This window comes from Cynocephalus volans, chromosome 2, assembly GCF_027409185.1.
Source record: "Cynocephalus volans isolate mCynVol1 chromosome 2, mCynVol1.pri, whole genome shotgun sequence".
In the NCBI taxonomy this organism is placed as follows: Eukaryota; Metazoa; Chordata; class Mammalia; order Dermoptera; family Cynocephalidae; genus Cynocephalus; species Cynocephalus volans.
The window spans coordinates 172,778,038-172,792,181 of NC_084461.1; the positions used below are offsets into that span (position 1 = coordinate 172,778,038).

Here is a 14,144-nt window from a genome sequence, read left to right on the forward strand (position 1 = left end):
GGATTTAGAATGTTTTTTGTTTATTTGTTTGTTTATTTTTATTTTTAAAATTATTTTTAAATTTTTTCCTTATTTTTTATTTAAATTCAACCCATTGACATGTCCCAGTCAGTGGCAGGGGTACAGCAATAAGAAAATATTAGTGACTGTTTTTAAATCAAAGAGTTAGGAAGAACTTTCTAAGTATGGCACAAAACCTAGAACCCACTGATGCAATCAATACATCTGACTACAAAAACTGCCAAGTGTTCTACAAATACTTAAGTTAGCATACTCTCAATAATCATGGTCAAACTAACAGTCATCTGTGTAAGTTCCTGTATATGCAATCAGTAGTCTTGCAGCTTGGTACCCAAGTAAATACTGTCCTAGAAGCTTCTCTGGGATACAAAGAGCTTTGAGAAAAATTATCCAGCCCGTGGCCCTCCCCACACACTAAATGAACATTGTTGGAGAGGCCATTCTCTGCTGGGACAAACTGTCCTAGGCTGAAACCTTTGCCCAAGTAAAGAGCACGTATTACAGATTGCAAACCAACCTTTACTTGGCCAAACAGCCTAGGGACTCAATTGGCCCATTCTTGTCCTGCCTCCTTCTGCCCATCACCTAATCGCTCTCCCACATACCCTAAAAGGATGTGTTCTCTTCTTCCAGCTCCCAAACCCAGCAGCTTAGCCTCAAACTTTGGCACAGCCAAAGGCCACCCAGGGTGGGAGATTTCCCAGACAGTGCAGGAGGGCTGTGGGTGGCGAGGGAGCAGTGGAGCCTTAAGGCAGTGCCCATGTACTCTCCCCATGAACAGCTGCTGGGCAGGGCAGGATTGGAAAACTTTAAAAAAAAATCAGTGGCGACCCAGAAGCAGGGAACAAAATCAGAGTCAGCAGCCTGCTGCTCATCGACCAATATTTACTGATCCCCACTGTGTGTGTCGGCACCCGTGGGAGGAGGTGGTGAGGGCAAAGACATGGCCAGGCTTGGCAGCCAGCAGACAGACAGAAGATGGCTTATTTCGCCCCTGAGTGACAGCCAGGACTAGGGGTTGGAGCCAGGAGGGAAGGAGTGCATTTGCCAGGCTCCCCGGCTCCATGCCAGCCCATCCCAGCTGGAGCCAGAGCCTGGGCTGGACAAAGCAAAGACAACTTCCAAAACTAATGGAGTCAGGCAGGCAGCAGCCGATAGGGAGAGGGCTCACAAGAGCCAGCCAGGGCTCCCCCACCCAGGCCATCCCCACCAGAGGCCAGGGCAAGAGTCACCCCTGTTCTCCTCATTTATCTATCAACATTTCCCAGACATTCAATTGCAAAATTCAGGCCTGTTGTCCTGTGAAATTCACTCCTGTTTGTCAGACCATGGGGACTGGCATGTGGCTTAGGAAACACAGCACTCACATCCACCACTTGCATCACCAAAACTCCCCAATTTGTTATCCAAGGTTAAATAAATAAATAAAAAGCATGATCTAGTGGCTCAGCCATCAGGCACCATAACACATCACACGGACCTGGGTTCAAATTTCAGGCCTGCTAACTCACCATGTGTCTCCAGCAAAAATTAAACTAAAACCACCAAGTTCAAAAGGACACTCTGATAAGTAAGAGAACTTAACACAGCACAGCACTTCAGCCAGTCCCTTCCAGTCCCCTGTCTTCTGAGTTCTCAGGAGAGAACTCACCTAGACCTGCATTCTGCTTATTCTCAGAGGTCAGCTCAATTACTTCTTCTTCCAGGAAGCCTCTGTCAACCACTCTTTTAATACTTTAGGAATCCTAACTATTTTGTCTCCAAGGGAGCCTCCCCAACTAGATTTTTGTTCCTTGAAGTCAGGGGAGGTCCTCGCCACTATTACTTCTATGTGCCCCAGCCCTCCCCAGTGCCTGGTACAGTGCTGGACACACAGGGGCTAGAAGCAGAGAATTTCTGCTGGAAGAAGAGAAGTTTAACCTCCCTTCTTACTGATGTCTGTCTGCATTGCCCCTACAGCATGATGAAGAACAGGGAGCTCAGCACCTCCTTTCACACACATTCTATCTGCCTGGGGCTTCCAGACCAAGTTTAACCCAGACCATCTGAAGTCAGCTGTCCCCACCACATACAACTCTTTTCTCTAAATAACTCCCTTACCTTGAATTTCATTTATATTAACTGAATAGAAAGCTGGCTTATACCTACTGGACTTTTAAAACTCAGATGAAGAGTTCACTCATACAATGAATATTCATTGCCTACTGCTTACATGCTAGGAATTACGCTAGGTCCTGGTGATGCAAAGGATTCACCTAGCACCTGCCCTCACACAGCAGGGAAAGCAAACAATTCCATGAGTAACTTACCAGAACAATGATGACAGGGTGATGTGTAGACCAGGGTTCACTTAAGCAATTAAAGCAGAAAGGAACTTTGTACAGGACATTAAACGGTTTAGAGACTCATTGGCAGAGCTGAAGTAACAGACACTAGGCTGAGCTCCCAGGAACTACTCCCCAAAATCATACTGCAGAACTGGGCAGCCAAGGAGCTGCTGCCTCTGCTGCCATCAGGTAGTTATGGCAGAAAAAAGCTGCCTGCTCTGGGATTATGCCACCCCTGCCATGATCCACACCAGCAAAATGGATGTCCCAGGGTCCATCCTGAGGAAAGGGCTGTCTAACCTCCTTCCACATTTTCCACCTCTTTACACATTAAGGACTGAGTGCATCTATCGGTGACATCTAAATCACACCGAGAATCCACACCATCCCCCACAGAGTAGGGTGGGGCTGTGCATAGGAAGCCAAGGAGAACACAGCAGGGCAAGCAAATCTAGTGTGAGAGGTCAGGGAAGGCTCCCCAAAGGAACAGCATTTTAGCTGAGACCTGCAGGACATGCAAAAGTGAGCCAGGTAGGGATGGGTGGGAAACATTCCAGATAGATGCAGCTACATTTGGAGACTTGGGGAAGGTGGCACATCTACTAAGAACTTAAGAGTCCAGTGTGGCTAGGGTGTACATGAGGGGATGTGACAGGGGAGAGAAGAATGAGCTGCAGAGGTGGCAGGGACAGCTGTGTAAGTCACACTAAGGTGGCTAGACTTTATTCACAGGGCAGTGGGAACCACAACTGTCCAGGTGAGAGAACACAGCATCTAGTGTGGTCTGAAGAGCAAGGCTTCTTCCTCCATGGGATGCTCCCCCTCTTCTCTTGAGGAATTGAATAGGCTCCTCTTTAGAGGCTACAAGCAGATAAACAGGCCCCTCCACCGTCCTCACCACCAAACTGTATGTATCAGCCTGAGTTAGAAAAACCGAGCCTACCCCCACCACCTTCTAAATGGGGTTGTGACCTGTCTGCTTAAGTCTCTTGCTGAGCAGTAGGGTCATTTATAAATGCTAACCCCAACTCTCTGGCAACAGCATTCTGTGGGCAAAATGTGCCGCCAAAGGCCTCTCACAAGACACAAATCTCCCTTCCTCTCCAAATAGGTAAGAGGAGTCCTTGAGCCCCAGGCTCCCTCTGGGAGATGAGGTGGGCCAGGCCCTTCCCAGACAGTGAGCCTTTGGGTTCTACTGGGGTTAATTCTATCTTATGGTAACTCAGCTACCACCGCAGAGACAGGCTTGGCTCCCCTAGAACAGCACATCTCCACTAGAAGCCAGGCTCCAGGCAGCTCCACTGCTCGGCCTGCAGTCAAGACTATCTGCCCCACCAGCCTGCCCACCCTTAGGTCCTCCTGCCCCACTACCTCTTCCTTTACAACCTCCCATTCTTTAAGCCAGCATAAGCCCCCGACTCCCCCTCAACGACTCTGGCCATGCCAGTCTCTACAGCTGAGATGCCCTGCTGTGTGTGGTCATTTCTCTTGGACAGTGGTTCTCAAAGTGTAGTCCCTGAAACAGCAATATCACCATCACCATCATCCGGGAACTCACTGGAAGTGCAAATTCTCAGCCCCTTCCCCAAACTAAAAAAATTAGAAACTTTGGGGGTAGGGCCCAGCAATTTTTTTTTTCTTGACAGTATGGGATCCGAAACCTTGGTCTTGGTGTTATAACACTTAGCTCTAACCAACTGAGCTAACCAGCCAGCCCCAGTTTGGGTTTTAATAAGTGCTCCAGGTGATCATGACACATCCCAAAGTCTGAGGACTGCTACTCTCAGAGGAAGAGCCAGAGTGTTCATTTGACTTCCAGATTTCTTAACCCAAGGCGGTAAGGAGAGCTGCTGTCTGCTGCCCACGCCTTCCTGCCCAGCACACGGTCCTCCCGCATTGTTTGCTCACAAGTGTATGACCAGGGACCCCGCAGGAAGGCAGGGCCTGCATCTTGGACTTTTGATTTCTCAGTAAGGCAAATGCTTATCAACAGATTAATAAATGAGCCCAGTTTTCATGGGAAACAGGATTTTTTTGGGGGGAGAAGAAATAAAAAGCCCATATTTCCAAATTGGGTGAGAACAGTAGCAGTCGTGGGGAGATTGAGTAATTCCATTCATGAATCATAATTCCTCCACTCTCCCTCCCACTGTCCAAACCTCCCACACAGCACATTCTCTGGCCCAAGGTCACAGACAGCCACCATACAATTATGGAGGCAAAAAGCCTCCCCATATCCTCCCCACAGGGCTTGCTGTGCACCAGGACATCCTGCTTCTTAAGATCCCAGGCTCCCAAATGGGCCGCTCGGTCCCTCTCCTCCAGTCCATTCCTGCCCCACGCTCATCACATCACCCCTGCTCAAGTAAAGACCACTCACTACTGCCTCTACCCAGTAACACATTGGAGCTCCTCTGCCTACTAGTCAGGGGTCTCCCAACTAGGCTCCTGCCTGGGCCCTGGGTTCCATCCTGAATGTTCCACCTTCCTACCTCCTTCACCCCTGCACCTTCCTGCCTCCACACCTTCCTACAGGACAGGATGTCCTATGAAGGTCTGTCAGAAAGCTGAACTCAGTCTGCGCATGTTTCATGCACTGCATGTAATAAGACAGGACACACTGCAGGAAAAACGCCATCTCTGTCCCACCCCATGCTGGAAGCATCTTCAGGGTCACACTGTCTGAGAATGACAGTCCTCACATTTAAAGTTGACTGTTTTAGGTGTTTCCTAGGGAGTATGTAAATGCAAACGCGTATGTAAACAGACATGACCTTGCTGTCCCTGGAGATCAGAAGGGCTGAGACCGACTTCACTGCAGATGCATTATTTAGGGCCATGGGGTCAAGTGTCTTCTCAAAGCTCCCTGTCAAAGGTGCAAAGAGCAGGAGGACCCTGGCCCTCTGCCCAGCCAGAGCTCTAGAGAGAGGCTGTCAGATTCCAGAGCAAAGGCAACCAGGTTTCTGGTTCATGTCACACACAGACACGGTGATGAGGGCCAGCAGAAGACCCACCCAGACAAATCTCCCAATCCTCAGGTTACAAAAACCTCAAGGCTGACATCGGCGGTCTCCAAGTACTAAGGTACAAAAGACCAAACACACGAAAAATCACAGCATAATTGCTTGTGCATATATTTCCACTCCCCTACCTCCTACCAACTGCTTGCCTATTAAAAAGGGATCAACATTCTAACCAGACTTAAAGGCTTACTCCTCCAGCCAACACTAACCTCAAGGAGCAATCGGATTGCCACACAGAAAGGGTTCCTACCTTTGGCTTGCAACTCAGACCTGCTCAGTGAGAGTCATTCTTCCAAAGTACAGATCTGATCACAGCACCTTCTTTGCTTTAATCCCTCCAATGTCTTCCCAGGACAAGTGGAATCAAATTTAAACTCCTTTTCCTGTCCTGTAAGTCACCTGGCCCGTGTCTATCCCACTGACTGTATGACTGACCCCTTTCTCCCTAGGCTCCAGCCACCCAGGCCTTCTTCTGTCCCTTGAACAAACCAGACTCATTTGGACCGCAGAGATTTACATCTGCTGCTCCCTCTGCCTAGAATGTTCTTCCCCTGGAAGAAGTCTCAGTTCAAATGTCACCTCTTCAGTGTGAACGGACACCTTGCAAAAAAAAGCCCACTCCCAGTCATTCAGAACCCTAACACCCTGTTTCATTTTCCTCTTAGCACATATCATTACCTAAAGAAGTCTTTTTTCTTTTTATGTATTTATTACCCGTCTCCTCCTACTAGACTGTAAACTTCCCAAGGGTAGAAACTTGGGCTCTATTTTATTCGCAGAGCCTAGACGAAGGAGTGCCTGGCACCTCGTGAGTCCCCAAAGAACATCTGCAGAAAGAATGTGTCACTTTCCCTCTATTGCCCGTTTACACAGTGAGGCACATTTTCGAATTTTACTGCACTCTGGTCTCTATGCCCAGGTGAACTATAAGCATCCTTTAGAGGTAGGGACCTCTCTCCTGCAGGACTGCTTCAACAGAGCTGAAGACCCCAGAAAACCAGAGAAGTTGGTCTGAAGTAGAAATATAAAACACAAGGTGGAAAAGTTTTTTTAAAAAACATAACATGGGGTGGGGGAGAGGTAGACATAGGCAGGCATCCTCCCTTCCCACATTCCCGAAAACAAAGGTGCCAGGGACAGTGACCATCTGATAATCCCACCAAAAACAACAGTTTCACTTTTCCCTGGGGCAGGGGAAGAAAAAAGAAAACCCACAAGTACAGACTGTTTCCAGAATTTCTCAGCTGCTCACGGAAACTCTGAGTTTCACTCCCACTACGCACAACCTCTCTCCCTGTGCCAACCACGCATATCCTGAAATGCCAGAGGAGGGGGCTGGCGAGTGGCTGCCAAGGAGAGGGAGTGGTGTGAGCGTAGCCAAGGTCACAGCCACAGTCTGGCCGACGGGACTGAGTAGGCACAGCATGGCTACCCACGATCAAGGCCTCTGCCATGGGAGGAACCTCCAATGTCTGCTGGATGTCAGAGGGAGGAGCGGGAATGGGGACGCAGAATCTGCTCCAAGGGCTGGACAGGCTGCCCCACAGGGCGCTTTGGTCGGCAGCTGTACTTTTTGGTCAGTTCTTGTACTTTTTGCACCTTTCTGGGAAAGGAGATGGAAACAACCATGGCTTGCTGCCCCTGGAAACTATTCAGGGACCTGGGAACTCACTCAGCCTGTCACATGGAAAGAATCCAACACAGGGAAAATGGTCAGCATGGAAATATAGACAGGCCAGTCATGTCATGTGGGCCTGGGATGGCGGAGCACAGGACATACCGTCAGTGAGCAGGAGGAGGGAAGAACGGAGGCAGGGAGGAATCCCAGGGCCCTGAGCCTCGGCCTCTCCAGCCTTCCTGAAGGTCATCGTGGCTCCACCTGGCCCCAAGCCTCATGTACTCCCTTGTTCTAAGGAAACAAGAGACCCTGGGGGCTGGCCAGGGAGCCCTCTGGCTTCCAGGAAAGGACGGGGAGTACCCAACAGTTCGGCCAGCTCCCCACGTCTTACGGGGCTCTCTTGAATAGCACGGGGATATCTTGACTAGCAGGACACCCTCCCACACACCCCCACCCCGCTTTCTCCCACACAAGCACACACTTTTGGGCTTCCAGCAAAATAAGTGAAAGAATCCCAGCTGGTGCAGGCCTGCCACTCTCCTGTCCCTTTGGGAGGGCAGCCCAGAATCCCTGGGGAGTGGGGAGGCACTCGGGTGAGCTGGCTGCCTCCTCTCTCTGCACCACCTACCCACGGGCACAGGGAAAGGCCCTAAGAGGTAAAAGGGGATATTCCTGGAATAAGATCCAGGGACAAACCGGCTTGGTAGGGGCCAGTACCTGCCCCCAGGGGCTACAATCAACAAGATTTATTTAGAACTTACTATACAATTTGCTAAACTACCCTCCTGAAGATTTAACTAACTTCATATTCCTCCTACTGTGTTTGAGTGACTACTTCATTGAATTCTCACCAACCTTGATATTAAAATATTACTCTATCTTTGCCAGTTTGATAGATTAAGAATTACTTATTCGGGCTGGCTGGTTAGCTCAGTTGGTTAGAGTGTGGTTCTGGCAACACCAAGGTCCGGGGTTCGATCCCAGTACCAGCCAGCAGCCAAAAAAAAAAAAAACCTCATAATTCTTCTAATTTGCATTTCTTTGATTATCAGTGTGGCTAAACACGTTTTTAGGTTTATTAACATATATTTCTTCTTTTACAAACTGCCCATTACTCTTCTTTGCCCATTTATGCTGATACATTCATTTTTTTCTTATTGGTTTATGCAAGAGTTCACTGTATGGTAAAAATATTAACCTTTGGTCACATGTTACAAATATTCTTTCTAATTAGTTACTTGACTTGCCTTTTAGTTTTGTTAACTGGTATTACTGACACAATTTTTAAACAGAGATCAAGTCAAACATATCACATTTTTCCTTTAAAGTTTTTGCTTTTAGTAGCATGCTTGGAAAATCTTTTCCCACCCTGAAATTACAGACATGTGCACATGAGTTTTTTTGCATTTCAAAAATTTAAATCTTCAGTCCATCTAGAACTTAGTACAGAACAGCATGAGAAAGAAACCTAACTTTATTTTTTCTAAATAGCCAGTTATCCCAGTATTTTTTAGTATATAATTTATGTCCCTTGTAAACCTCAATTGTAGAGTCTGTGAAAGGAAAGAAATAATCAGAGGTCACAGGTGGCTGCTCTAGCCAACATAATGCAGCCGCCCAGCTGCGCATGCTGTCTTTTTCTCTTCCTCCTTCCCCCCCACACACGCGCGCACACACACACACACACACAAAAAAAAAAAAGAGAGAGAGAGAGAGAGAGAAGAGCCTGGGTCTCTCCAGGCATCACTAAGCAGGAACATCAGCCTCAGACCAATTCTCTGGATGTTTTCATGCCATCTGCCCCAAGCAGCATTGGTTAGACTCTGTTATTTGCATCTGAGCACCCATGTAAATTGTACACCATCTTTTCCTCCTTAATTTTATAATAATCACAATAAGAACTGCAGGGGTTGGGTGGCCGGTTAGCTCAGTTGGTTGGAATGCAGCCTTGTAACACCAAGGGCATGGGTTCAGATCCCCATACTGGGTCCTGGCCAGCTGCCAAAATAAACAACTGCTGGGAATTGTTGTTGTCTGCTGGGCACTTTGCTAAGCAATTTGTTTGCATTATTTCACTTAATCTTCTCAATAACCTTATTAAGAAAGAGTCTATAGTACTTCCCTCATTATAAGTAGTATCATCAATGACAGCTTTTCAGAGTAGGAAAAAAAAAACTATATTAAATGTACACACCAATGAGCCACCTCCCTATTGCAGAAACATTAAAACAACAACAAAAAAGCATCTTAAAATTGAGGAAATATGGCATCATCCAATTTTACAGATGGGGACACTGAGGCTAAGAGTGGGAGAAGAACTTGCTGAAAAACCCACTACGATTAGTAAGAAACAGTGTCTTTACTGTTAGCTAAATTCCTGCACATATTGAGGTCTCTGGACATTTCTCTTCTGCTCCGTCAATGTCACATTTTATTTTTTCTTTAAGATTATTTTTTTTCTGGTAAAGTAAGTCCAATTTTGCGACCTTTTCTTTTTTAAATTGTTCTTGGCTGTTTCTATACACTTTTTCTTTCAGGTAAACATTTAATTTTTTAATTTTTATTTTTTGGTGGCTGACTGGGTACAGGGCAGATAAACATTTTAAATCATCTTGTCAGACCCCAATACTTCACACTTTGGAAATTCATCCTATGGAAATTATCTTGAATGGGGTAAATACTTAGCTCTAAAGAGTTTATCAAACAACAAATATTTATCAAGTGCCAACTGTTCCAGGCACAAGGAATGCAGCAATGAACAAAACAGACAAAAACCCCTAACCTCATGGAGCTGACGTTCTTGCAATGCTCATAACAGTGAAAAATCGGTGCTGGCCGGTTAGCTCACTTGGGAGAGCACAGTGCTGATAACACCAATGTGAAAGGTTCAGTCCCCATACCAGCCAGCTGCCAAAAAAAAAAAAAAAAGTGAAAAATTCCAAGCAATCTAATGGTAACTTCTGCTATCTTCTTTTTATTCACCTATAATGAACATATGTTACCTTAAGAAGAAAGTTTATTTTATTGTTGTTGGGTTGTTGTCGGTGTTGTTTTTTTTTTGACGGCTGGCAGTACAGGGATCTGAACCAGTGATTTTGGTGTTATAAGGCTGTGCTGTTACCAACTGAGCTAACCAGCCAGCCTGAAAGTTAATTTTAGACAGAGTCCATTTAAGAAATGGGAAAGGCTTAATGCTGACCAAAGACTGGGCTTTTTCCCCCTTTTTAAAGATCTTCACTTGGAGGTAGATTCTAGTCCTAACCTACTCTGGGCTGGCCTCCATCTGTGCCTGGGTCCCTAGGGCCTCACCTCGGTTCCTCTGAATCAGAGCTTTCTGGGTGAGACCCAGGCATCTGCACATCTAGTTCTGACGGATCAATCTCTGGTCCAGGGCACTGGCCTAACATTTCAGGACCAGATAATGACATCCTTTCCAGCTACCACATTCTATGATTTACCTGAACTCTTTGAACTGTTTTCCCTCTGCATCAGATGGGTACCACCATCTCTGCCCTGCCCATCCTGCAAGGACAATGTCACACTCAACAAGAGCTCTTCGTACAGAGGCAAGTTGCTTGTACCACAAAGTGTCTGGATCCCAAGAACGTGGGGCCTCTGAAGCCAGCTTTATATCCACTTGGTTTTCAGATCTCTGTCAACACAGGAGCAGGCAGCCTCAGGCTGGGCCCTGGCCTCAACAGCATCCAGGCCTGCTTTCTGTCTTAGGTCTAAAAATAAAAAGGGGGGGGGGTGGCAGTTAGCTCAGTTAACCTTGTAACACCAAGGTCAAGATCAAGGGTTCACTTCCAAGGTCAAGGTTTCAGTTCCCCTGACCAGTCAGCCATTTGAATAAACAGATTAATAGATAGATAGATCAAAAAATAAAAATTAGGCTGTCCAGTTAGCTCAATCAGGAGAGCATGGTACTGATAACACCATGGTCAAGGGTTTGGATCCCCATACCAGCCAACTGCCAAAATCTTTTTTAAAAATATAAATAAATAAAAATAAATCTTTTTCTTTCACTGTTCTGTGAACCAGAGTTCACAAAGGACATTTTCCCCCATCTTGAGTATAGTGGGCTGAATAGTATCCCCAAAATTCATGACCACCTGGAATCTCAGAACATGAACTTATTTGGAGATAGGTTCTTTGCAGACAAAATCAGCTAAGGATCTCAAGATGAAATCCTCCTGGACTTAGGATGGGTCCTAACTGCAATGACCCATGTCTGTATAAGGAAGGCTTGGACATGCAGACACACAGAGGGGAAGGCCATGTGAAGACACAGGCAGAGATTGGAGTGATGCTGCCACGAGCCAAGGGGTGCCAGGAACCAGGAGGAGCTGGAAAAAGGAAAAGAAAGATTCTTCCCTAGAGCTGTTGGAGGGAACACGGATGATAAATATGAGCCATCACTCCTATGATTACGTTACTTTATCTGGCAAAAGGGATTTTGCAGATATCAGTGGACCAAATCAGTTGACCTTAAGATAGGGAAGTTATCCTGCCCAGGCCAGAACTAATCAGATGAGCGCTTAAAAGGGACAGGCTCCTCCTGGCAAGAGATTTGAAGCATTAGGAGGATTCAGCGTGGGAGAGAGGCTGTGTGGACAGCTTTGGAGATGGAGGCGGCCACATGGCAAGGACATGGAGGGGGGCCTGTAGCAACCAAGAGCAGCCCCTGGCTGGCAGCTAGACAAGAAAAAAGGGATGGAGGGTGAGTCCTACAGCCACAAGGAGCCAAATTCTGTCACAACCATGTGAGCTTGGCAGAGAACCCCCAACTCCAGATGAGAACCCCAGCTGACACCTTGCTTTTAGCCTTGTGGCAGAAACCTTCAGCAAAGAAGCCAGGCAGGCAACACCCAGACTTCTGACCTAAAGAACTGTGAAATGACGAATGGGTGTTGTTTTAATTCACTCAGTGTGTCATACGAACCTGCTCTTACAGACAGGCAGACCTCCAGTCCCTGAAGCAGTGAAGTGGCAAACTGTGGTCACAGGTGCAGAGCCAGGCTGTGCCAGGTCTCTGCGCTCCTTCCTATTCCATTTACTTCCCATTAACCCATTCTACTGACAATGTAAATTACCTACCAAGAGCAGCAGGTATTGTGGAAATGAGTGGTGGTTGTTTCTGACCTTAGACAAGGCAGACTTGTTAGCTTCTAACATTAGGGTACAGGATGTTCTCATCTCACAAAGAATTCTGAAACTAGGAACTGAAGGGGAATATTGTGTAAGACAGATGGAATTGGCAGGAAAGTAGCAAACCATAGAGAAGGCGAGTGTAATCATGCGGGTGAAGATCTCAGACGGTGACTCAGAAGGTAAGACACTGATCGAGCGTCCAGTATGCCCCAGTGAAGACCTGGGTATAGAATCGATCACACGTTAATCAGGGATGCACCTCTGCCTCCACTGTTATCACCTAAAAGTTGAACTGAGTCAAATAAATCTACAGTCCACACATGGAAATTTATGCAGATCAGTGCCATAACAACAGCAGCAAAACAGTTAAAAAATAGCCTACAACCCAATTAAGAGAATGATTGAGAGGGTTTTACTGTTGGAGAAAGAAGTTATAAATATGAAAAGGGAAAAACTAAAATATAATGAATCTTGTGGTGGTAGATTGGAATAAGAGGTATTGGTTTAAACTCATGTTTAAAAATATATATATACAGAAAGATACTGAAATATAGATGTGTGTGTGTGCATGGCTTAGATTTCCTAGCTTTGTCTGCTAAGAGGGCCTAGAAAGAATGATAGCCCATAGCAGTGAGCACACCCTGCAACCAGATCTTGGTTTCTAAACACCATTCTCCAATAAAGAGAACCAGGGGTTCCTTGGAAAAGTGGTTGATTCCTGGGCTGGGGCAGGAAAGTTACAAGATGAGCCTGGAATATCTTGTGGTACCATAAATTAAGGAAATGATCAAAAAAAGATAGGAGTTTACCAGAAGAACAGAGGGAATCAGTTGAAGGAGCTCCTAAAATAGCCAAAGCTGAAACAATTAATGACAGTGTTAGATTTTAACCCACAGAATAAAATCTGGTATAACCAAACACATAAATAAATGGGGAAGGGCCAGCTCATCCTTACAACATAATTCCAACAAGTAAATGTTAAATGTAAAAGGAAAAGAGGGAAATAGAGAATCACTAGGCAAACACTATGGTAATCCTTATGCAGGCAAGATCCACAGATGGGTGCTAAAATTAGGGGATGAAAGTACGAGAAACAGGATTTGCATAGTCACAAAGTATCTCCTGAAATTACCTAGGGGATAGAAAGATACTAACTTTCCGGTGTGGAAATGCAGCAGACACCAACTCAACACATGATTCAAGGACGCATCACCAGTAACATGACACACTGATGGGACGAATTCCTCCGTATGAGGCTCTGAAACGGACGCAACACCATTTTTGTGTGTTCTTGCCCAAAATGTATGGCCTCACTCTAACAAGAAGGATGGAGGAACTGTTACAGATGGGAAGAGACTAAGGAGAAATAACAACTAAATGCAATGTGAGATCATAGATCAGATGCTGGGACAGAAAAAGGACATTAGTGAAAATATTGGTGACATTTAAATAAGGCCTGCAGTGTAGTTAATAATATTGCACCCATGTTGATTTCTTGCTCTTGATAACTGTTCCTACGGTGTGAGGAACATACAGGAACTCTTTGCTGTATTTTTACAACTCTCCTGTACATCTAAAATTAGTTCAAAATAAAATGTCTAAAATAAAAGGAAATGGCTGAGTAAATTATGACATAGCCAGAAGAAAGACTAAATGCTTAGGGAGAAATCTTGATGCCAAAGTAAGAGAGGAATAGATCCCCATTGTATCATGCAAGGAAAAAAAAAAAAAAACCCAAAATACCACAAACAAACAAACAAAAATGGCTCTAAGAAAATATGCCAATATATTCACAGCAACTGTCTCAGGGCAGTGGGATTGCAGATGTCCTCCCCTCCCCTCCCCATTTCTTTACAATAACATGCATTCTTTTTGATAATCAGAAGAAAATGCAGTTTACAAAAGTAGCAAAAAATTGCCTGGGGGATTCTGTGGAATATAGGCCACAGTCGCTGATAAAGGGAAGAGCAAAATTTTTGAAGGGCTCTGGGGTCTAAGACACCA

The 14,144-nt window shown here is 45.8% G+C and overlaps 1 protein-coding gene across 7 annotated transcripts in view; it reads right to left on the reverse strand.

The window, feature by feature from the left end:
- The window catches only part of SLC39A14 (solute carrier family 39 member 14), a 46,220-nt gene that overhangs the window by 26,292 nt on the left and 5,784 nt on the right, over positions 1-14,144 (reverse strand). For 2 of the 7 annotated variants that reach the window (XM_063086444.1, XM_063086442.1), the window contains exon 2: positions 9,772-9,896. The exons of 4 other annotated variants lie outside the window; for them this stretch is intronic. The gene's annotated coding sequence lies outside the window, so the exon portion shown is untranslated. Of the gene's footprint in view, positions 1-9,771; positions 9,897-10,447; positions 10,718-14,144 lie in introns of all 7 variants that reach the window. One more of the 7 variants, XM_063086443.1, reaches the window with a different exon arrangement.